Source organism: Colletes latitarsis, chromosome 2 (genome assembly GCF_051014445.1).
Source record: "Colletes latitarsis isolate SP2378_abdomen chromosome 2, iyColLati1, whole genome shotgun sequence".
In the NCBI taxonomy this organism is placed as follows: Eukaryota; Metazoa; Arthropoda; class Insecta; order Hymenoptera; family Colletidae; genus Colletes; species Colletes latitarsis.
The window spans coordinates 23,387,067-23,413,044 of NC_135135.1; the positions used below are offsets into that span (position 1 = coordinate 23,387,067).

General features: G+C 48.2%; 1 protein-coding gene across 2 annotated transcripts in view; it reads right to left on the bottom strand.

Annotated features, from left to right (window-relative positions):
- Window positions 1–25,978, bottom strand: part of LOC143350497 (uncharacterized) — a 224,327-nt gene that overhangs the window by 21,294 nt on the left and 177,055 nt on the right. The window lies entirely within an intron of this gene.

A 25,978-nucleotide genomic window follows, 5' to 3' on the forward strand; every position in this document is an offset into this window, starting at 1 on the left:
GGCGCGCGAGCCGCGACGCGCTGGCGGATCGAAGGAGATTAACGCGGGCGAGGTGACGGATGCGCGAGAAAGAAAAGCGAGAAGAAGGGACGTCGCCGGGCTCGCCGGAGCGATTCGAGCCAGCAAACTTAATTACGCGGCGAACCGAACGCGCGTCGTTACTAGCCCGCAGGGATTCGCAGGTTAATTTATTAGCGGCCGGTTCGTCGTGCTCGAAATCGGGAACGATCGAACGTCAACGTTGCGCTTTAACGAGTCGCGACAGCGAACGGTTTCGTGCGATTCACCAGTCGCCATTGTTAGTCATTCAATTAGCGTCCCGACTCGTTTCGTCGGATCGCCTTTGGAAACGAGTATTAAAAATTATTAAATTTGACGCGTGGAATCGGTGGATTGAACTCGAAATATGTAGCTGGGAATTTGTTTGAAAACGGTGAACGTGTTTTGATGTTACGTAAAATGGAACTGGAGGAAAAAGAGACGGTAACGGATGGGCGAATTATAGAGCGAATTCGAACTACCAGTTCGTTAATAACTATTAAACCCGAGGAAAAGGTCGACTGGTACAAAGTATCACGTTTGAGATCCTGACTTCCTAGTGTCAAAGAACGATGCGAATGGAAAGTAGACTTATGGTACCTAATGTTTGCTACGAGTTCGCTTTAAACTAGTTTCTTTGAACGGATGACAGCATGGATTCTTGATGCACGGCACAATCGATGGCTTTTCATCCTCGTATAGCACGACGGAACCTTCTGACCTGTTTTCAAGGTCCCGCCGACAACGACGTCTCTGTTTCCATAGTGTAAATACAGCGTCTCCGTGCGATCTTGCCTCCCCTCCTATACCTTGACAATTACTTTATTTTTGCACGGAAAATCACGAGCTGATCAGTTTTATACGTGTCATAAATCAACGGTTTGATGATCATCCGCGACTTAAAGGTACTCGCTTCCGAGCATGTTCGCCACGCGGTACAAAGTATAGACAATTTGTCGAGGTTTCTCTTTTATGATAATGCGAATTAAAGATCGCTTAATGTTAAACGTCGCTTTCGATGCTTAATCTCCGATCTTGATTTGCGAGTCGAATGTGAGCGGATCATGGAGGAAGTACAGATGATGGAGGATATTAAGATAATGGGCAAAATTGACGATACACGTTGAGGGTTAATTTGACGATGACTTACGGTGCCCAAGTGAAAACGTTATTACGTATCGATGAAGGCTACGATCGCAAGCGTGTTTCCTACGTTTGCGGTTTAATTAACTGCCGATCCGATGTTCGATGAGAAATGCGAATAAAAATATCGGTATTCCCTGATATCTCGGAGGTATTATATTTGTCGAGCTTCGGTGGAACGCTAATTACCGTGGCGATTCCCCTGTCTCGGCTTACTCGACGTCAGTCAGTCGAAAGCACAATTTCCTACGTAGACTCGGGTGCAGAGAAACTTCGCGAAATACTTGAATTTTTTGCTTCCGCGAGGAGCTTTCACTGAAAATTCCGTAATTAATAACAGTTTTTTAAACCGATTAGGTTTCGAGAGCTAAATTAAAGAATTGCATGGACTCGATTTCTCAGAATCCGCGTGAAATTACTCGTGACGAGGAGTCGAACGAATGAAGCAGTAAAGCGGGTCCTAAGGACAGAGGAGGACGGAGGGACACCGGTACAAGAGTAAACGCCGCGTTTCGTAACGTCGCGACGATCGGATCGGGACGACACAAAGACCTCCACCGATTTCCAATGGTAAAGTCCTCTCGCGGTCGTAACAAACGTGACGTTCCCCGCCACGGCCATAGCCGAGGTTAAAACGGCAGGAACTGAACGTGGATGGAGGACACTAAGGAGAGCGAGCTCTACCCCATGAATATTTAGGGCCCCGTACTCCCGCAATGGAGTATTTATTCGCGGATGCCGGTTTTATATCACTCAACCGGAGCGGAGAAGAGGACGAGACCGGGGCTTCACGGTACGTCCACGGCGCTGCCGGCTTCTCAAAGAGGCTTTCCCGATGGGGGATCCATGTGCTCGATCCCCGAGATCGAGTTTCACCGTCCATAGTCCCGATCCGGGTTGAAATATCGCCGGGTTCCGACTACCGATCAACGATACGAGGCAATCGACGCGTTGCTAATCACGGATTACCTGTTATCGCGATAGCTCCTGTCTGCTGGCCTTCTGCTTCGCACGAGCTTTCGTTAAAACGTGTGTTTTTCAAGCCGAGAAGATAGCGCGCCACTCTCGCGGAAGATTATGACCCACGATGGGCCATACACGCGTATCTTCTACGTTGGAACAGATTATGATACCCTCGCCGCGACGTCTCTTCTCGCCGTACAGTTTTTAACAATTATTTAAATATAAATCAAAATTGAAAGGATTCTTGGACATCCATCGTCCTGGAACTAACGACCCCGTTTAAAAACCGCGTCCGAGACGACACCCGCTGCGATCGAAGCCCCGTGGAACGCCGACTTTCATCAGGTTTTCATCGGTTGGATATTTACTATCCGCGGAGCAATCGTCGAGAAAAATAATGCTACCACGGTCTATTTGAAGGTAACAACCGCAATCAGCGCAACCTTTCGGAACAGGTTGCTGAGTAGGCATCGATAGCTTCAGGTGCGTCGCGAATTACGATCGAAACGCTCGTCGGTCTCGAGTAACGAGTACTCGTAGTAAATGATTCAACGGTACGACACGGATAAAAAAAAGGAACAAATAATATCGCACTGTCCTCGATGCCTTTCACCGAGCCGCGCTAATGCAACTCCGGCGCAGCGCGTGCACGCGCCGATGGATGAAATTCAAATTTGCAGCCAACTATCCCATTCCAAACCTACTAATTCCACGTCATTTCTCTGATGGACGAGACCTCGCGTACCGCCGGCGTGTTTCGTCATTCGACACCTTCGAACCCGGCAATGAGACAAGCTCCCCCGATACCTGCACGCGAACGAACGCCTTTCGATATCCACGAATCCTGATCGACGTATCCTTGTCACAACCGACATGTAGGATTCAGATTTTAGGGAGCGCCGTGCAATTACTCGGAGACTACTTCGTGACATTTGGGATCAAAGTAGTCAAATAGAATTTGGGGGGCATATGAAAAGCGGGGTTTGTATGCTCCAAAAAGCCGAAGGCCGAAAGATTGCAACTTTTCCGTGGCCTCGCTTATCAAGGTCCGCGCTAATACGCGATAGTAAATTTGTCACCGGTGCCCAGGCTATTACCAACAGTTTGTAACCTCGTGTAAATACACGGTGTACGTTGGCTGTTACCGGTCCGTATTAAATAGAATTTATAGATAACGTTATCGTCGGCAACACCTCCAAAGCACCTCGCAGGCCTGACCTTTCGGATCGACACGGTTTCCGCGATTTCTCGTGCCGCGTTTCTAAACGTACGACTGCGTTTCTTCCTCCCCGCCCCGCCGTCGCGAATCGATGCACGGGCCCAGCGGTCGATGTGTATCTGGGAGAAGGATCGCGCGCGCCTCGCCGATTGTCAGGGAATTTCTCCTATTCTGGGAGCGCAGGCATCCGCGCGGACGCTTCCAGCTCGGACTCGCCGCGAGTTCTCTAAATAAGGGTCTGCCGTCGGCGGTGTTGTAAGGAAATAATCGATGGACCGGATAATTTATTCTGGCCGCTGCACTCGCTCGCATTTAAATGGAAAGCGGGAGGAGGGAGCCCCCGCCGGATCGACGTAGTATACGCGATTTCGATCTGGCTAAAATCGAGTACGATCGACCGCGGACACGGCCACGCGGATGACCGATGCAATCGTGCCACCGATCCCGATCCTGGATCCAGATAAAAACGGAGAAACGATACTCGTCGGAGATACTCGTTCGTAATACGAAGCCTACATACTTCTTATTGGGCAGCGACGTTCACGGTATACAGTGGCGACGAACGAAAGCAATAGAAATAATAATTATCTCTGGAAGTAGTAACTGCTAGGGATAATTTGTTAGCAATTTATATTGTATTCGATCGAGAAGAATAATCGTGGGATCAATGTCCGTAAATCTAGCGTTAAGATAGACGCCATCGTTTTGTTTGGTATTACAGAATGCTCTCAAGGTCCGTGTACGTCGCGATGTACAACAGGTCCGTGGAATCTCGTGGAAGCCAGAACTTAAAACACAAGCTCGGGCACGTCCAACTGCCAGGTTTTGCCGGTGATTGTACAATCTCTCGATCTTCGATTAACTTGTAATTCCCATCCGATTCCCGGCGATAGGGGCCCCGTAGCCGGGCGACACTCGATCTCTCGTTAAAAATTCCATCGACGCCGCTCGGGTTTCCCCGAATCACCGGCGTCCCGGGGGTAATTTACCAACTCGCATCACGCGTCCCGGCGCGGCGGTTCGTTGGTCGCGAGCACACGAGAGCGAGCACGAGTTATCGGATGCAGCCGATCGATAAATTACAGTCAACCATATGAAAGGCAGCAGGGAAGGACGATGCGTGTTCCCGATCGTCCAGGCGTATCTGCCACCGTAGCGCGGTAATAACTTCGCGGACATTTATTCGCGACAGCGATGGATTCGTATCGTGCAAATTATCAGTGATAAATTGAGTCACGAACTCGCTCGAGAGGAGACAGAGGAGATCGTGGAGGAAAGAAGTAAACGGTAGAAGAAAGAAGAAGCATCGACGTTCCGCGTATCGTCGACGGACGAGCGTATTCGAACCCCTGCAGCGGCCGAATCTGTCGCCGCAAAGAGGAGGATCGGTCACCCTTTCCCTCCCTCGAAGGTTCCCTTAATAACACGTTGCCGGCGTAGTCCGACCAATATATTAATTACCGCTCAATATATTAATTACCTACCCTGTAATCACGCCGGCGAGCGCCGCGGGATCTTGAACCGTTTGCACGCGGTCCTCCGTGTCTTTCGACCGACCCTCCCGGTCCTCCTGCTCGCGGCTTTCTTCTCCCATTTCCTGGCCATGGTATCTTGATCCCGAACGACGTGCCGCGAAAGAGTAATTTAGGGTGGATCGTGGGTGGGAGAGGCCCCTCGGGACCAATCGACAGATCACGAAGATCGTTAGGGGGACGAACGATTCTATCGCCTCGGACGCGCCGATCGGCGAACCTTTGTTTGCGTTTACAGCCCCCGGTTCGGAATCGAAAGCGTTCTACCTCCGATTGCCAATCTGATCATCTTTTTATTTTAACGCAGCTTCACCCTCCAATAGAGGCTACTCTGCCATGTAATTTACAGTAATGTCTACATCGATAGACTATAAAATTCCTTCCCAAAGGGGTTAATTGAAAATAGAACGGTAGCGAAACTCTTACAGAAGAACATAACCGATAAACATTGTCGCGCGGCGTATCTTGCAAGGATCGAGCTCGTAGAACAAGCGGCAGAGTTAGGAAAACGCGGGTGACTTCAACGCATGGTAATGCAGGATCGCGTCGACTTTGATGCTTCTCCGGGATTCTTGATGCGAACGATAATCAAGCGTTACGCCAGAACATTAAGCAAACGGTAATGATAATTGGTACCACTCTAAGAATAGAAACGCAATCAGCATTAAGGATCAATCGTTTCGTCGAAATGGTCTCGGATAACAGTGACTAACGTTGACTAACGAGAATATTATTTAACCGGCGTCCATCGGCCGCATATTTTCCAGGATAACTCGTTCGCCACGGTCACGCGAGAAAAAGTTACGCTTTCGCGTCCGCGATCCGATCCGACCTTCCACCCACAAGAACGATCAGCGCGAATCGATCTTCGCCGGCGCCGGTGCACGGTTTTGTTAACGCCAATTAAAATACGCCGCAAAATCGCCTATTCGCGAGCGAACCTCCGAGCCGTAAACTTCAGAATGTCACGTAACGATCCCCCAGGGTGGCGTTTCTTTTCCACTCCACGAAATCTGACAGTCTCTCTTCCCCTTTCTTCCTTAACGACGTGCTCATCCGCGCGAGTCCCGTGGAACTTATTACACGCTCGTGAGGATCTCGCACGTAGGATGAAGTCAGGGTGCCCACCACCGTCAGTCGCGCGCTTTTTCTCTCATTAGTCAGCCTCGACGGCCGACGACAGCGGGATAATGCACGCCCCAAACGGAACTCCCACACGCGAACGCGCACGAAAGACCACCATTTCACGCGTGCCTCTCCTAGAACTCCGGAAATTAAGCTTGTCTTCGACAGTGACTAATTTTTGTTGTTGGAATTTAAGCTGGACTTTTCTCGTCATTAATTTCCTGAGCCCCCCACTTTAAAAAATTTAAACATTATTTTCTGGGTTTGATCATCGACGATTATTTTGGTCCAACATAGAAGTAGCGTTAAAATTACGAGGTGTAAATCTTTGGAGTACGCAGTGACTTGCTAGTTGAATAACTGGCGGCCAAGATCGGGGGGAGAAATCGACGACAGACGTCGCATCGCGCGTCATCGCGCGGAGGTCTTATTAAATCAAAGGGGCCGATTCGAGCGCGCGATAAGGGCGTACCTGTCGACAGGTGGATTCGTTTCTCGTTCGAACGTTACGGGAGCGCGGCTCGCGATCGTGCCGATAAGGCGGCTTAAAAACCAGCGAGGACGTCACGAGTGTCACGCACGCTGCCTCGCCGCTACTTGTAACTATGAGTGATCAACACGAACGATACCACGGACGATGTGATTAACAAGCACGGGAAGAAATTATGGTTCGATCGTGTCGTCGATAGTTTCAGCCTGTTGGCCGGCATCGCGGTGATATATGAACACGTTAGGGCCACGGTTGCGATACGCCGCGGAACAATGGTCTGTTAAATTAACGCTTAACGAAGAGACAATTATGAGAGGGGATCGACGTTCCGAACGAGGCTCAAAAATATTTCCATCGCGAGAGAAAAAGGATTGAACGTAGAAAATAAATCTAGACCAGTTGCGGGTAGTTTTCAATCGTCTAAAAACAAAGTTTCGTTTTCGTGGGCAATTTGAGGGGTTTGGTACAATACCAGAAGCATGATAAAAAGTTGCGGGCTTTCGAAAGATTGTATTTTATCGCGTATTTGAGATTCCACTATAGGAAGGCGCGATCGTTCGATTCGAAAAGTTCCCAGAGGTTCAACATTGTCCACCTACGTTCGAGTGTTGCAACGAATGCCTTCCATCAGCGAGAAGGTAGAATGATTCTTCCACGTTTCGAGCGTCGAAGGGATCGACGCGACAGAGGAATCTCTCCGACGTATTGCGTCGAGATCGGAATGCAGGTGGAGGCGTCGTGACCGATTGCGATCGTTTCGCGCGCGTCGGAAACTCTCGATACATTTAAATCGACTCGTTCGGCGGATGCTCGATCAGCCACGAGGAGGTTTCGATTATTTTTAGTTTTATTTCTCTCTTAACCCTTTCGAGCCGACCGATTCTCTTGCGACGGAGACGATTTCTCTGCCCTGGCAGGCCGACTCGGGGACCACCGATGTTGCTCGATCCCCCAAACCGATTTCGAACATAGAAGACGCGGTAAAGGTAAAATGCTTGTAAAATTGTTTCAAAATAACATAGAAACAGGTCATCGTTTGTGATAAATGGCTGGCATCGTCGTTGGTAAATACTATTTTCTGAAAAAGGAAGCTGCTAAATGTTCTAATTTGCTTTCCCGCGAATATCCTTTCAGAGCATTTCTAAAATTAGAAACGTTGCGCAAGATATCGGGAGCCGAGTCAAAATAGACTCGCGATCGCTGGTCTCCGCGATTCGAGACGCCCACGAGAATCCATTAATTATGCCGAATGAGTCTCGCAGCCGGTAATTACCGGTAGCCAGAATCGATTTATGCAAGTACTGCAACAACACCGTGCACAGATCGATTGTTTAACGCGTGGAACGAAGTAGAATGGTCTGCAGGTCAGAGAATGCGAACAAAACTGTTCAGGCTTCAAATCATCAAACTTTCGAACACAACTATTGCGTACAATCGTTGCCAAGTATTTCTCAATTATTTCTTCATTCGTTAAAACCGTTATAGAGATTTTTCTCTATCACTTTCACGTGTAAATTATCAACTTTTACTCGTCTACATGCTTCGCGTATGCGGATAATAAAACAATAGCCTCGGTTCAAATCTGCGCTTTTCGGAGCAATATCGTTACACAATCGTTTGAGTGCTATTCGCGTTACTGCATCGTGAAATTTCGCTATCAGGTTAACACCAATTACCCATAAAGTCTGTCGATACAATATGTAATGATTATTAATAGTTGCAGGCAGTTTCACCGCAATTAATGTCCTCTTCAATATCGAGAAGTGCCGAGACCAACTTTGATGAAACTTTTCGAGTATGCGGAACGTTAGAAAACACAATTCTTTCGCCTGGTGAAACTGAAGTATCAGCAAAGGATTGACGTAACATACCTCGGTCTTCCTGAAGAGAATGACCGAAGAAAGAAATAAAAACTTTTGAGGAGGACTCGAAGTTTTCAGGATTTCCGAGTATCATGGGGACGAAGCGAGGAGATCGGACCGGTTCGATGCACAATGCAGCGAGTCTGCGTTCGGAAAATGAGTCGGAACGGTTATATCTTGAATTCCCATCGTTCCGTGGAATCGAATCCCTCTGTCTCGACGGCGTTGCCTCATCGAGTCGTCGGGTTCAAGATTCTCTCATAGATCGATCCCTCGTTGCCGTTGCGACGTGCATGCGCAGAGTCCATCGGCCGATGGTAATTAACCCATAAAGAGAGGAGAGTCCTCTCGGCCGCGATCGCGTGTGCACGTGTTGTATACGTACACAGGCTGGGAGATCACCGAGACAATGGAACGAGGCGTTCCAATCGCTTAACGGTATAGAAATATCTTCGCCACTCGGCCGACAGAGACAATCGCGGGCCGGGAGAGCAGGTCGACGACGTCTTATTCCCGCGGCTAAGGTCGTACCCTTATACGCGACGGCGTATATAATACACGCGAGGAGGAGGGAGAAAGGAGATGGACGAGTGGCTTTAACCCACGTCGTGCAGGAGCCAGCAGGTTCACCAGGGTTTAACCTTGAGGATGATTAGAAAGCAAAAGATCCCACCGTCCTCCGTTGGTTTGCGCGCTGGATCACGACTCGTCCTCGCTCCTGCGGCCTCTCCGGCTCTCGCAGGACTTCTAACGTCGTTACGCCGACGGGATATCTGGGGCAGAGCTTCTTGGATCGCGTGTGAACATCGCCAAGGCAACGGGACGGCCCGCGAGCCCCCAACGATCCTCTTCTGTCGTCGAATTATTTAATTAAACGCAACTAGTTCGCGATTAAACGCCGCATCCAACCTCCGAACAGACCAAGAGGACAGCGGCTATTAATAATCATTATCGCGTCGATAGAGTCGTGAGCAATTGGCGTTGACCTAATAATGGCAACGCAAGTAGAACTAAATAATTGCATATTTATTTGTTTTACTTCACTTGAACGGAATGATTACACTGGTTGGAAAAAAAGTTTATGTATGTAAACGCGAATATAAGCATCGCAAATGTTTGCTTACACGAGGATTAGAGAAGACAGACAGGGTATGCATGGGACAGGTGGATGCAGAGAAATTCTAACGACACAAAAATGACAAAAATTGAAAACCAAAGACTCGTTCCGGTCTCTAGAATCGCCCCGTTGCTCGTTCCCGCTCGTGTTTGATTTTTCGAATTCCGTGCAGAAGTAACAGAACGGCTCCACGAGAAATTACAAAGTTTCTAATTAACAGCGACGATAGTACACGGCGCGAGGGGTTTATCGAGCCTGACCGCGATAATGTCGTTACCTAATTACGTCGTTAATTCCCGCGTACTGTCCCGTGTAATTTGCGCGAAAAACCGCGAGCGTCCCGAGGCGTTTGAAGCGCCGTCCGCTATTCCGGCGTGACGCGTAGAACCACCCAGGTAGCCGAGTGTAACCAATCCCCAACACGGCGTACGGAGTGAATAGGTGAGAACGAATCCAACGAATATGTCTGTCGTGTTACGACAAAGACCGCGGGGCCGCGCGCTATCGGTGTTTCGCGCGAGCGCGAGATAAGTAAGTGCTTTAATTTATTCGAAACACCTCGGTTATTAATCGTCCGCGCCGCGGACTCCGTGTCTCCCTTTCCTTCCTGCAGCCTCCTCGCTCCGCTCGCCATCCTTTTATTTACAACCATAGTTATGCCTTTTTCTCCCCACCCTCGCACCGTTCGCCGTTCTCTCCTCTTCCGGTCACCCTCGCGTTCCTCGTTTTTCTCCCATTATTGCTCATCGATACTATTCTGCTTTTTCTCTAACCCGTCAATCTGCTTCTCTCGAGTTACTGGATATAAATTATTTGCTGTCTGTTGTTAATTACAGATCATTTTTCAAAGTTTGCGTTTTACATAGGTTTCGAGAAGGAATCGTCAAATTTGTATAGAGTGATCCCTCGTGAGTGCATACATATAAATGTTCCAGTAGCGTAGGTAAAATGATCGTCGAGCCACCTAAATTACGTAGCTTAATGTGACCCGGGTAATAGTCTGAAATCCGTGCGTGCCCGGTTCCCATCGTAGCTGCGTTCCTCCCGACAAACGTCCAAGGGTGTCGGGAGAACGAACCCATCGCAGAGGGAGGGCAGGGGTTAAGAGGTTGGTCCCCGCGGTACGTGTGTATTCATACGGCCGCGCGATATAACCGAGTTCGCGTATATAGGTAGGTACATAGATACGTATATGTGTACATGGGTAGTTATATATGCATATAAATACGTGGGTACAAATAACGAACACGCGGCCGTGTCTCGGGCCCGGAGCTCGTTGGAGGCGCGCACCGTAGCTGAACCAGAGAAATGTTTTAAGCGAGCCACTCACGGCGCCCACGCTCGTCCGCGGCAACAGACGCGCCGACACGCGCGCGCACACGCCGGGCCCTTATTTCAACCATAAATTAATGTTCTGTCTTCCGCGGATGCATAATTGTGCGAGCTGGTCGCCCCGGCTTTTCGTGTCCGCGCCGCGGAACGTGGAACGACCGGACGGGACACCGCCATGACGGAGAAGACGGCCCTGCTGATATCCCTTGGCAATGACACGTAACGAGCCTTCTAATGGCTTCGCAAACACGCCGTGTAATCCGCGCGAGAACGCCCGCGGACGCGCCCCTCGCTCCTCCGACCAACCTTCGCCATTTCCTCCGTCCGAAATTATTTCACTGGCCCCCAATTTGTCCGTCTACCGATTTACGATTGGGGAATTGCTTTTAAAAAAAGACAATTTTCTATTCGTAATTATTTTGATCGCTCTGAACGTTCGTAAAACCGTGATTAACTTGTGTCTGATTAGGATGATTTAGAGAACGTTTCGAGTTGGACCTGACTGACACGTCTGTCCATTACTGGCTGTTTCTACTTGTGTAGATGTTCTCAGTATCGACCTCGTCGTCGTAGAATTGTTTAAACTCGGTTGAAATAAATAATACCGTTCCGAGATCGATGCGTCGCAAGTAGTATCGGACAGTACTGAACGGACACGTTGGACTGATGAATTTTCAATGCCAGTTATATGTATATAGATGAATCATTCGCAGACTAAATATACTGCATTCGCGCAGGAGGAAGCACTTTTAAATGCCTGCTTTAAGAAGGTAAACATCGTGTTACTAGAACCACTCCGTGCTATTAAAATTCAAATATTACCTCGATCAATGGTCGCACGAATAGTTAAATAATGTTTTTACAGAGGTTTCATAGAATTGCATCAAATTATATAATCTAGAACAGTGTTTCTTCAACCTGTATTGGATCCTGGCCTTCCTCAATGTGTCCAAGTCGCGAACAAAAAACGTCCTGCTAGGATTTGAACGACTCACCCAGCGTGTGGCGTAGAAATGTTTGGGAAACGGCTGGATTGACGTATGAATTTTCACGACGGACGCCCGGGCGCAATAAAAATCGTTTCACGAACCGTCCGCGACTCGCGATGAAAATTTATTATCGGGGAGGGACAGGAAGTGGTCGCGTTTGGGATTCTTGAATTCACCACGATGAATACAGCCCGGCGAGACAGAACATCAATTTTTCGTTCCGTTCGTCGAACGACAAACGGCGATCGGTATGGGACTCACGTACCCCGCATTTACATTCGACCTATTGTCTTCGTCCCTCTGTCTGACTCTCTTCCTTCAGCGAGCGCAGGCCTTCGCTCTTGAACTCTCCCCGATTCGCTTTCAACGTTATTTTTATACGGCGTCGTTGTCACCGCCGCCGCATCTGAGGCCGCCCCGATTTATACGATGCCGTTCAGCGGCGCTTAAACGTACGCGATTAACAGCCATTACGTATGCAAAGTGGAAGGAAAACACTGGCTGACGCCATCGTCGCGTACCGTAATTTATGGTCTCGCGTTCCGCGACGCTGGTAGCCGATCGACCAAAGCGACGAACCAGCGTCGAAATCCCTTAAATTCGGGGCATTCGTTGCCCGCGGCCGACCATCGATCTCAGTGACCACGATCCAGATAATTGTCACTCGTTACGAAAATCCCAATTACAGAATACAGCAGTGATTGTTATATAGAACAGAGGTGAAATTCGACACTAGCGAGATAGATACGTTCATTTAAGGAATCGTTGCTGCAAAATGAACGGTTTTCGGAACGGAACGGATTTTTGGTCATATTTTTTTCGGATTCGTAGCGCGCGTTGCCGCGGGTACGGAGCGTTGCCGTATGCAAAAGGGGTCTTGCGATAAAATCGAATCCCGCGCGTGAGCGACAGGTCGGCTTCGTCACCGCGGGACGCTGGAGATAAAAGCTGGAGCGCATAACAAGGTGCCTGCGAAACCGCAGCTCGCGCCGAGCGCATGTTCCCCTGTATCTCCGTGTCATACCTATTCGAGCGGCCGCGATACAATTATACTGCGCGTGCGGCCCGCCGACTCCGGTTATCTTGGTCGAGTGGGTGCTCGAGATGACGCCGCCTGAGAGGGTAACCGGACCGGAATCCAGATGAAAGTAACGGGGATGATGTAAAGTGGAATCGAGACGTCGAGCTGCAGGTTCATCTTCAACCAACCATCTCCGAAAGAATAACGATATTCCTCCTGTTAAATACACCTGGGGATTCCCAACATTTTTCTGTGGCGTAACGCTCCCTTACTTGGCTCTCCATTACGCTACGCGGTCGATCGAAACACCCAAGAAAACCAGATCTATCGTACGCTACTTCTATCTCTACTATAAGGTTATGGAAATGCAAGTACAATGAGCTCTCGTTAAAGTTACTCTTTAATTATCTACTCTCGTTTCTGTTACGCTAAAACAGAGAAAGCTGATTCTAATTGCATCGAACATTTTCAACTTTGTTTTTCACGTTTTCGAGAAGCTTTGGTTAGTCATATGTACGAACGTTTAGTCACCAGGAATTGAGGATTCGCGACAGTATCGAGCATTAACGAGGGGCTACCGTATTCCTTGCCGAGACTTTTAAAGAGTTTGAGAGTACCAATTGACAGGAAACGCGTTTGAGGATAGAGCGTCGCAAGAGCGGCTCCGTAGCCAGAAATTCCACCGTCTGGATCGATGAAAGGATCAGAAAACGAACGACAGGAATCCGCGATCGAGTATTCAGCTGGAATTCGATCAGGGTCAGACGCTGCAGGATTCCCCGGAGCGTAGAATTCGCGAACGAAAGACGGTTTTGCTAGTCGTTGCACGTTGGATGTCACCATCGGGAGGCGACCTCAGACGAGCGCATCAGGGCCGCGCACGAAGAACGCACCGGGGATTGTGGCTCGCTTTTAAAGCGGCGAATTAACGTGTCCGTTCGCCTTAATATCGGCCCCGACGACCGTTTTCGGCGGTCGCTGATTCGATCAAGGTCGATCCAGGAGCGCACGCTGCCTGCGAATCACATTATCGTCGGTTTCGATCATCGAAATATTGCCCAACCGGAACTCGATGACCGGTGTCCTTTGAGGACTGCTCTTAACGAGCTATTAAGAGTAAATCTACAGTGCACGCAGCGTCGAGTATCTTTTTACACGGATACAGAGAACTCGAACTCTCGAGAAGGTCTCCTATAAATATAATCCTTATCTCGAGATAAAGTAAATTTATTGTACCTTAAACGTAAGCAACGAAGAAACCTTCTGGCTTACTCTCGATTCAATTTTCTTGAAAAATATTGACCTTTCGATAAACTTTGGGAACAACCGGAAGATCGATGGTGATTTCTGAATAATTTATCGATTATCCCGAGTACGGAAAGCAATTGAAATGCCAAAAATTACTCGAGACACGAATCGAGTTTGTCGAAGTTCTCCAATCTCTGAGAAACGTGACCTCGTAGGGGGGGGGGGGGGGAGACACGGCTGAATTCCACCGACCTGCGAACAATTATTGCGAATCGAGTCGCTGGCTGCAGCGTGGCACGGTTATTAACCACGGAATTATCGACGCGCGCGTACGCGCACCGAAATCCAACGAGTGCTCGTCTTCTTTTTCGCGCAATAAATCAGGAGGCGTGTTAATGACGCTGGCGTCGGCGATTGATGCACAGAGAGGCGAAGAAATTGCGGAAAATAAACGACGAGTAATGTTTAAAGCGTAATGAAGAGAGGACGGGGACCACGAACTTTCAACCTGTCCGCGGGGATAGAGATCCGAGGGAGAAAATTTCGTTTTCTCTATCCTCGCGTAGGAATAGAGGAGCGTACTGTCGATTTTACTGGCGGAGGACGTAGAAAGGAAAATTTGTATAGCCCGAGGGTGCTCTTCGAGACGTTCGTTTCACCAGATTTTTCCAGGAAGCCACGAGAACTTTTCCCGCGTCTCCTATGAAAGCTCAATTTATTTCTAGAAGCGTAGTCACGTTCGTCGCGTCGTAATATTCCCAACCTGACAAGCAAATAATGGATCTTCCCTCTAACTATGTTTCCGAAGATCGACTCGTACCACTTTCCTGACACGCAGTCCTGATTCACGATTCGATCGAGTGAACACGCGTTTCCAATCGATTGTTGACATCGTACGAAGGGAATCCGTGCGGTTCGATCGTTTGCACTCGTTACTCTTGTTCGGCTGACAGCTTGTCAATTCGACGCAGCATTTGTCGTTCGGCCGAGTGCCGCGTTCTGTGGTAAAAAAAACTCACGGGACAGGTGGACTCGGCAAGATTGCTTAATAAAGACATACGCGAGCAAATTTTATTCCGCGTTTCCGACTCGTTTTTGTACGAAAAACCTCCTTTTCGTTTGCGACGGGAATTACGTCACGCTCGTTGCGCTCGTACTTTTCGCGGGGGGGGATTATTTTCTTTTTCCCCTCGTGCTGACATAAATTTGCAGAGCGTGAACAAATAGTACAGATCTTTTTACCCCCCTTAACCGATCGTTTTTCTACCAATAATTCCAAACTGTACATCGATCTAGAATAACGCGATCGAGTTTGCTTCTATCGCTCGAATATTTGGAGCTACGAAAGAATGTATAGACGTACGTTTCAATTTTAGCTTAGTCTTTCGAATCTAAAATTTAATTTAAATCGTAGCCGGGGTTTTGCAACAATTCGACCGCGCTTTGTCGGCCATTTGCCGACGCACGAGGGCAAAAGATGAACCGCGAGTATCCCGTGTCCTTTAGCAGCGTCCAGATCCGCCGAGCCGCCTCGGGGTCCTCCGGCGCGAGGACCTCGTAACTCTTTCGTTCCGTTTCTCTTCCTCATACCAAGATCGGTGACCAGCGAGTAGCCGAGTGGTCTGAACCCGTGAGCCGAGGGGTCCTTGTAGGGCGCAATCTTTGAACCGACCCTTCTCGTGCATCTCCAGCTCTCATTCGGCGAGTCTTAATTTTCTCCAATTACGTGCGCCTACGATTCGCCATTAACATGTATATACCAGCGAGGAATCGTAATACGCTTATTACCAGGGACCAACGACCAGAGATGCGAATCGTCAGCGTGGTACAAGCCGTGTGTGTGCGTATCTTTTTTCGTTCCTGGAAATTTTGGACTTTGGACGAATCTCCAATCGCGCCTGAATCGGAACTACCAAAGTTCAACGCAATTTCCAGAGCGTGATTCATCGCGATCGATAGATTGTCTCTTTCCTTGCGTCTGACCTTTGACAGTAATTTTGTGCTACCAAAATATGAGATACGTTTACGTCTCGAGAAAAGAAGAATTTCCAGACGAGTCTTCAACTGTAACTCTTGGTTAGAATAGGCTACCAAAGTGGGACCTACTTCGGTGTCTCTATAATTGATTGAGTTAGTAAATACTCCACAACGAACGGACATCAATCCCCACAGCAGGAAGTCAAAGTTTCGTCCCGTACGGTCCTCGAAGAAAAATCGTAATCTCCGCTAACGAAGGAACACATTGCCCGGACCGTTGGTATCTAAAATTATAAATCTCTAGGTTCGAGAAACGCTTCTCTGACAGAGATTGCCAGATAACGGATGGCCATAGGTAGCCGGCTATCCGTTACGGTGCGTTTTAAGGAAAATCTGAATGTTGTCGTAACGCAATCGACGTGTCCTAGCACCGGGGAGCCTTAATAGCCTTAAAAGCTCGAGTCAACGAAGCGTACGAGTCCCCGGAGTGGTTGGACACCGACGTTTCCATAATCGCCTCTGTACCGTTCGACGCCTGGCATCGATCGTCGCGAACACCGGGGCCCGTTTTGCCTATCAGAAGCATCGTCGTTTTGCCGTCGTAATTACACCGGCAGGATAATTTGCAATACGCTGTCTCCTCTATCCCTCGTCCTCCTCGGTGCATTGTTTCCAACTCGGCCAATCGAGATGTCCTTCGATCGAGGATCGGCCGCGATAGGATCGAAATCTCAGGGTCGCTCGACCGCTCTCAGGACTCTCTATCGCTGAACGAGTCGTTCCACCGACACCGTTCGATTCAACTGCACCTTCCTTCGGACACCTGTTCACCGGCACGAGCGCGTTGCTTCTAAATTTATAACGAATAGCTGTTTCTTTGCCTCTTTTCTTATTAGAATGGAACATCGATCCTCCGAGCTAATCGGGGGACGCGCTCCTACGACGCCGTAGATCCTTTACAGCCTCCGCGAGATTAGATCGCATCGTATCCTTCTCCTTTTAATTGTGATCGTTTCTTAACGTTCGAGATAACCGACGTATCGAGCAACGCTCCAGGACTTTTTAATTAGAAATTTCTAAGTTTAACTTTAAAGTAATTCGGAAGAGCACGTATGTGTGTTTGCGCGAGGAATATTGTGGCGGTAAGAGAAGAAAACAAGTACTCATCGATACCAGTTGGCAAAATTACAAACCACCGATCGACCAAAGGTTTCTCGCATCTTTCGCAACGGCTCGGTGTACCCGACATGCACAGGCATACACCGAGCCCACGATAAAAGATCGCGTGCGACTCTCGGCGGGACCAACCAAAAATTATCTCGTTTCTCTTCTTCGGGGTCCGCCACACGACATTTCACTCGAACGAAAAGGTGTGGATGGCCGTGCGTCACGTGTGTCGTGTGTGTCATCTCCGACAGCCCGAGCCGTGCTCGTCGTCGTCACCACGTCATTATCTCCCGGCGATGATTACAATTATTATTCCGATCGGCCAATAATCATGTCCCGTACGTCGTAACCATTCGCGTACGATTCCGAGCGACGATCACGTAGACGTCTCGTCACTGCTGCTTTGCACGCTTTGCGAAACCCAAGAGGCGATCGTGTTTCCCTCGCCTTTGTTCCCGCACATTTTTAGGCTACCCTTAGGGTGGAAGAAAGGTACCGTTTTACTTGAACCATTGTAGTTCGATTTTGCAAAAAATGACATCCTTCTTCGACAGGAATTTCACTGTCAGAGGGTTTATCTCTCGTTCGCTGAATGAATTTATCATTATAATAATAAAAGTTGAGCTCAAAGGGTCGAGAGCTAGCGGGAAACAGGCTCCGTTCTCGGTTCCACGAAAACTTCCGCGCTCGAGTTACCGTAATTAGCGGTGTCAGGATTAACGACGGATCCTTTCGGGATCTCCGGTTCCGCTGGTCGAGACGAAACGTCCCGCGAGTACGCGCGATGACGCGACGCCGCGATAGGAGCGCGTCATGAGTCAGATATCCTCCAGGTTTCAGCGTGCCGGGTCAGGGGTCGATTGCATTTGCTCCTGCCGCCCCCACCCTTCTTCCGTCTCCGCGGACCCCGTGTGTCTCGGAGTCCTTGATATTAGAATGGTCCAGGGGAACGCGCATCTAGTGACCGTTGCTAGTTGCAACGGCGTTCGCACACCGTCGCGCGATCCTCCACTGACGACATCGCTTCATTATCATCGCAACAGTCCCCATTGCATGATTCAATCGACCGTTATTGTGATTCCTCTTCTTCTGGAATCCTTTGCAAGCTTCCGGGGGAGGTCTGCGGATTTGGATCTCCGCGAGTTTGTTAATCTCGACTCGTACTATTTTGCTGAGATTCGACGAAATCGGTTCGAGAACAGCAAAAGATAAATAAGGCAATCCGTTCGTCCAAGTTCAAGGCTCGAGCGTCTCGGCTTTGCAGCTATAAATCACGGATCGAAGGGAAAAACAAAAATGCAGAAAAACGAGCTGATTTAATAAACATAGTTCAGAGCAGTCCGGAGCATAGTTCCCCGGAGGGTCACGGTCGCGGGTTTAAATTGGCGCGCGGAGCAAACAGTATTCAAAGTCTTCGATTATAATTGCAAATGGACGTCGCCTCTCTTATGTTTGTTACGGACGCCGGAGAACTTTCCATTCATCGTTAGTCGGATAATGTTTCTAGAATAATGCGTTCCCCGATTGTTTTTTCCGCGAGTTCCATTTTCCTCGACATTCGTGTCGCGCGTTACAGCAACAATCAGGCCATAGGAAGCGACATCGATGACCTTCGCGAAAAAAGAGTCCGCTTCTGCTTAACCTCGCCATCTAATAGTCACGCTCGCGATCTATGTAGATCACGGTCCAAATGATAGCGAATGGGACCGTTGACAAGATTCCTATTTTTATCTTGTCGAAAAGTTTGAGTTGATCTTAAGGTATGGGGTTCAAAGGTTGAACGTCACAGTTTCAACCTTGAACCTCTGGATCTTCTTTTCCCGGCGCATCCTTGGATGTTCGCGACTCTTTAGCGTCGTTCACCAGTTACTTTGCATTTCACGGATGCTCAAGGACACGATCCAGCCGCGATCGATCGCTTTTCCCGATCCTTATCTCCCCGCTCAGCCTTTTTCACCTCGCCTCGGTGATCGAAGACCGTGAACGTTCGAACATCCTTCTCTTTTAGCGATGTTATCGGCGCTGTTTCCCTCTCTTCTTTCTTTCTCAGCCCCGTTAATACCACGCTGATTGCGAAGCGCGCTCGCGTCGATCAAACTGCGATCCGCGATGCAAAATTAACCCTTAAAATAAATTTTTCCTATGAAGGAATAAACTGGAGGACGTTGTATACTCGATAGAAAACGTCAAAGAATGATTTTTTTAATCTGGGGAGAACGATTACCATTTGAGGATGGACGTAATCGCCCGTGGCTCTTCAGGGTTAAGCACGGAAATCGAGAAGTCGAGATAGGAACTTAAAGAGAAGATTTTAACCACGCTCGTGACCGTTTCGTCCTTCCCATTTGTCGAACGAGCCTCAGCGCCGATAGACCCGAAGCAGCTGACCCGAAATTATGCAAATGCAAACCGGTAGCCGATCAAGACTGCGACCTTGATTCCTCGCCATCAGTTTTTTACGGCAGCCTCTATCGAACGAGGCTTCAGTCAAGGTTCCCTAATTGCGAGGTAGCTGAGATTCGTTTGGAAGATCGGGACCGTGACTGTTGTCAATTAAATAAAAAAAGAGGAGACAGACAGAAACAGGTACACGATCTCTACGATCTCGGTTTCGATCGACCAGGGAGAAAAAGTTCGAACGTGGACGCGTCACGTCTGCAAGAGGTACGGGATCTTCGTTGTGCCGATTCTTGATCGATTAGTTCATAGGGGAAAGTGTTTATTACTCATTAACAACGCTGAAAATCCCGCGTCGATCGCGTATGGGAAACCCTGAGAGAAACACGTTCGCCGCGATGACGATTGGAGATTACCGACAACGATGAACTTTTAGCTGGCTCTGAATTATGGTGGCCGACGATCGATTGCTATTTTCAGAAAGTTTACGAAGCGATCCTTACGAGAATCGAACGTAGGGGATGTCTGGGAAACTGTGAGTCGACGCGTTTTCCGTGGTAACGATTCAGAATGACCACTAGCAATTACCTTTTAGTACGCGTTATTATAATCACCGATAATTTATGCTGCTTCTTGAGGCTGTAAGGAGCAATTACGGAAACTGGAGCAGGCTTTAACTCTTTTTTTAATAGCAGATATAAAAAATTGTGTTGATCAATATCGCATAAGAATTTTGTTTACGATTCAGCCTGTTTTGTCTCCGATTGAGTTCCTTGCCACGAGCAAGGAATAAAAAGTTTCTTCGTTCGCCAGCAATTTCAAAGTTCGACGTTTCGTCGCGACAACAAAGTGATTCGACAGAAAACGTGATAAATCGTATGCAAACACGAGGCATCGCTCGTTAAATCCTTGTTACGATTTATGATCAATTAGGTCGACCTTTTCGCGTATTCAATGCACCCGACAAATCCGAGCTGCCGTACAGATAAAAATAAACGACTCGGTTTAAATCTATTAGTCGCTAATAAATCATTTACATTGTACGTACGTGGCGTGCAATCGTTCGCCACGAGGCATCCGTGTTGCGCGTCGCGTTTAGGAAACAACCGTCACGTTTCTTTCTGCTGTTTGTTCATTAATCGTTTTTTTTTCTTCTCAAAGTATTCTCCACTGTCCGGCGTACAGAATTCTGAATCTGTTATTCAACAGTCGGCCGTGCTGGCAACCTTTCGAACAGCGTAGGTCAGAAGAACCCGACTTAATGACAGCTCCGAGCGCCAGTCGGTTTCAATCGAATCGTTTAATCATGGGAAGTGGTTTGGTTCTAATTTGAATGACTTTCACGCGTCTCTCGGGTTCCATCGACACGCACCGCCGACTCCTCGACGAAGCATTAATAACCTCCGCGGACTATTAAACGCAAAGGTTAAGCGTAGATAAAAACGAACATCCGATCTTCTTTTCCGCGCGTAAAGTCCCGATGCTTCTTAATACGCTTTTTCACTCGTCGAAGACAGTTTCTGTGTTAATGGCGGGCCATAAATTTTCTTGCCGCTACACGACAGTATAAACCACCAGCCGGGGAATATTTTTACAATAATTAACCTAGAACGGGAGCTCGGGATCAAGACGCACGCTTTTCGAACGGCAACAGGTGCAAAGAAATCCGTGAAAAATCGCGTGTTCGTGTCGTTACGTTTCGTAACGGCATTTTTTTTGTACATGTTATTATTATTGTTGGAAGTCAAATAAATTAAACTGGAAACGGTCGAATCGGCATTTCTCTAATAATTATTAACCCGTAACGGATCTGAATGGATCCGAGTGTGCGCAACGATAAAAAGGAACCCGGAGAAAATACAACCGAGCGAGGCGACCGAATTAAAACGTAAAAATAGTGTCGGACGGAACAGAGCCAACGCGATAAAATGCAATGGCAACGATCGGGTACCGAAATAACAGTTTCGCCGAAGACATTACTCGAAACACGTTCCCGGGAATAATAAATGTTTCCCGCGCGGTCGGCGCAGCCTGGATTAAGGGCAAGCGGTACACCGTTGCTCGCGTGAACGCAATTTCAAAAATGTGTAATACACGGTTCTTAGAGGATAAACCCGAGAAATCCTCCGTGGCGGCCCGGAGCGTTACGAGCGTGGAATTTGCGAATCGCGAGACGGCGCTGCCACGGTCCGACGTATTTCGACCGGGCAAGACCGGCGCGATTACGCAAGGTGAAGGCAGGTTAGCGGACCGTCGCAGCCCCGCAGCCGCTGCAGACCCAGTTCTCATCTATTAATGCGCAATTACCGGCGAACAATGTGATTACGGTCGCGTTTAAGTCGTTACGCGACGCTCGCGAGCCGCCTCCGAACGGTTCGGGTCTCTCCTCTTGCGCCCGACGACGCTTCCTCTTCCCTCGTTTCGACATCGGTCCGATTCTTCAACGAAAAATCCCTCCCGCCTTCGATCTCGAGGCCCAAGAATTGTTCACCGAACGAAAACGATCGATTCAACTCGAATCGACGAAGGTTGCCTGGCATTTACGCGCAACACCGACGAAAATGACGAAACGCCGCGCGGCTCTTCGCGGCTGCAGACACGTATCCAGAGATCACCCACATAATTCAGCGTACGGCTCACTGACTCATCGATACCGGAACTTCGCGAAACCAGTGCCGGTGGAACGCATTCAGTCACGTCCTTGAACCTTGCCTTCGCTCGCGTAGAATGCACGCCGGAGTAATTGAACGAGCGCACCGATCGATCGTCGTCACCCAGAAGACGGATCGCTGGATCGTTGCGCAAGAAAACGGGGATCGGGTCCTGTTTCGACCGATACTCCACAGAATCGCGATTCGTGGTACTTTTTCCAACTGTACACGGATTGGAAAATTAATTTCTGTTTAGAACATTGTCGTTAACGAACTCGTGCAGATGCCACGCGTACAGAATAAAATAATTGCAAATAAAAAATTGGCATCCACCAATGTGACAAATTTGTATTTTGAGAGCTGAGAAATCGCGGGCAGAAGGGTAGTGCTCTTGTAAAGTTCCGGCAGGATCGTCGTAAAAAATGTGGAAGACGTCTGCTCGCGCGATCAATCTTTCGTCGCGCTGAGGACGTTTCGATCGTTAGGTAATTCCGCTCGCAGAGTCCACGATCGTTGGATCGTTGCGCAGAATCGGAACGCGGCGGCGTTACGCTGTTTGTTTGCGGCATTCCTCCGTGGGTCGCTTGACAAATGGAAAAAACGGATTACGGATAGCTGACAAATTACCGCGAACGCTCCGCGTCATTAATTAAAGACCGTGACTCACGTTAGCGAACGAACCGGCGCCTCTTTATTTCCGATACTGGGAACGATTCGGAGCGCCCGAGTTCTCGTTTCGATTACGTAATCGCGCCCCTTCGTCGTCCATTTTGGGAATTCTGTCTATTAACTTGTGTTTCACGACGATTCTAATTTAGTTAAGTTCATGTACTTTTAGGGGCTGTTTTGGGAATAAACTGTATCGTGCAGGGTGAAAGGATAAAACTCTCCAGCAACCTAACCCAAATACTTCAAACGCAGTAGTTAAAAATGGCACGGCGTCGACGATAAACAATCGTGCGTGCTAAATTCGAAAATAATCCGGTTTATACTTTCTCTTGGTACGATTCTCAAAGACGACCCCATTTTCTCGCGTCGAAACGAAGAGACCCCTTAAGTACTCCCATATTGTACGAAACATAATTTGATCGCGGTCGAAAAAATGAAGGAGCAGATAAAGAAGGTAAAAGAGTCGCCCCGATGCTCGACTGTCGTCGACCAGACCGCTTTCTCCGGTCGAATATTTCCGTTGGCGCAAATAATTGGCCATCGTCGGGTTCGTGGAAAAGTCGAGAACGGGGCTCGTAAAGCCGACGTTGTCCTCGCGGTGGGTGAAAAACACGGTCTCTCGCGGGTTAATAGGCGGACGAGGATGCTGGGGATACGGCGCGTTATGCCGTGGTAATGAGAAAATCTTAATCACGCGCGTGACACGCGTGCGTACGTGCCCGCGCGTTATTCGCGCGTGTAATAATCCTGGCACGATTCCCTCGCGTCTGGTGTACGACCGAACGCATCGGCGCTGGGACGCCTCTCGGCATCGACGCGTAGAACGAATCGCCGTCGACGCCGACTTACTCGCGGTGCTGTGAGAAAGGCCGCGCCGGAATACGCGATTAGGCACGAAGATGAGAGAACTCAGAAAATACGGAGCCGCCGGCTGATAATGCAAACCTAGCGGTTACGTACTTTGAATCTTTCGAGTACAATTTCAGCGTCTCCTCGGGTTCACGGCGTCCCCGGGCTCTGGGAAAGTAGCCTGCAATAGCAGAGCTTGGAACTGTACGTGTCAAACTTTTGCATATCCGTAATATAAATCAAATTTTATCGCGTTTGAGAAGCGGATCGTCGACCCTCGAAGAATCGTCTCGGAACAGGGCTAATGCCGAGTCGCTTTTGACCTGTAACGGTACCGTTGCGTATGCAGAAAGAAGCATATAATTAAAAATTCGTGTTCGCCAGTTTCTGTAGCGCTGATGGACGACGTTTATCGAGCGCCGCGGTACACGTGGAGTCTGCTCTCGTTAACTGTCAGGCATGCTCGCGACTAACACGCACCGGGAGCCTCTAATTACGAAGAGTCGCCGCGACCGCGCAGAAAAACCGATCGCATTACGTACGATAATCTCAACCGAAGCGTAAACGACCGTCCCGCGTAATGGCGTGACATGAAAAATAACCGCAGCAAATTGACCGCGTCGATCGTGCTAATCGCGGCGGTGCGCGTGGCTGCCTCCCTGGATCTGCCGGATAAATTAATTAGCGTAATTAGTGTATAAATCGGTGGGGAATGTCAGGCCGTCACGGTTAATCGGGGCTAACGAGTAAAATCGAACGAGCGCGCGATATCTGGTTCCTGACGCGCGAGTAAATCCTACTCGCGTGGGATTGATTCCTGCCCCCATTTTGCTCTACCGGCTATTATTGAATCCAACGGAAGGGAAGTATCGCCATTTATCAACATTTTACCTTGTGTATCTGAAAATGACTAATTCCGACGATCGAGAACGTTTATTTCTGCAACTAATAAAATCTTGTTTGTCGATGAATACTCGCTTGCTCGTTCGGTTAAACGCGAGCGATCATTAAAAAGCGGAAAATGAAATACTTCGAAGGCACGACCCACTTAAACACGCGCATCTATGTTTGTCAGATAAATTAATGAAACCAGAGAATATGTTAACGTAATTTCTAATTAAACTTTTATTTTGACATTTATTGCTGATCGAATCTATAATATCCTGACGTAAAAAAAGAAGCTTGCGCAATCATCTGACATTTTCGCAGAACATTATCGTTAATTTATTCCAAAAATCACGAACCGGGCTATTAATTACATCGAAGTGGAACGATAAATTACCAAGATAAAACAACAGGTCACGGTTGACCAAATGTCTACAATATCGATGCATAATTACGATTGGATCTTTTCTGGTCAGCGTCCATCTTTGCTTACAAAGTCCAATACAATGCTCCATAAAAACGAGAACAGCTTCTATACAGAAGCAGAACTTATAACATAGCATGTCATATTAAAAAGTCTATTCAGTTTTCAAAGAGTCACAACTTGTTCGCCAGAGTTGCCAACTCATTCTTAGAATCTGCTCCAGATGGTGTCTAAGGCTACGAGACACATTTCTTTCGATACTAATGTAATCGCATTTGCAATTTTCCATCGACGATCTTGCACATGTAGCATACATGACATTAATATGTTCCTTCGACGTCCCCCACGACCATAAAACTTACGCCTGTGCTATTTCTGACCGTGTGAAATGGTAAAACAACAATGTAGATCGTTTGGAAAAGATTCCAGTCATCTAGCAACCAAAGTACAACTAAACAATCGAACGGTATATTAAAATAAGAAAAAAGGTTGAAAGTGGCCATAAATTTGTATAAATTGTTATGTAGATCATTATTACTCCAAAGTAACACTAAAATTGATCCGACCTCTGGCTGATGCATGTCGTGACCCAGAGGCATGGAATTTATCGGAGGCCTGCACCTGAAAGTCGCTCACCTGCCAGCTGGTTCGAGGCGAAGGAATTTCGTGTGGAACGGGCCGATGCTCTCATGGACAACCCATAAATTCCAGGAAGATACTTTGTGTTAAATGGAGCGGAACACGATCGTGATTGTCAGAGATATTTAAGGGTAATTGCTTCGACGGTTCTCGGTTATTCGTTGAACAACCGATATCTGTTACTTTTAATGACAGCGCGATCGGTTTAATTATCGGAGCAGTGGCGATTAAAATAAATTA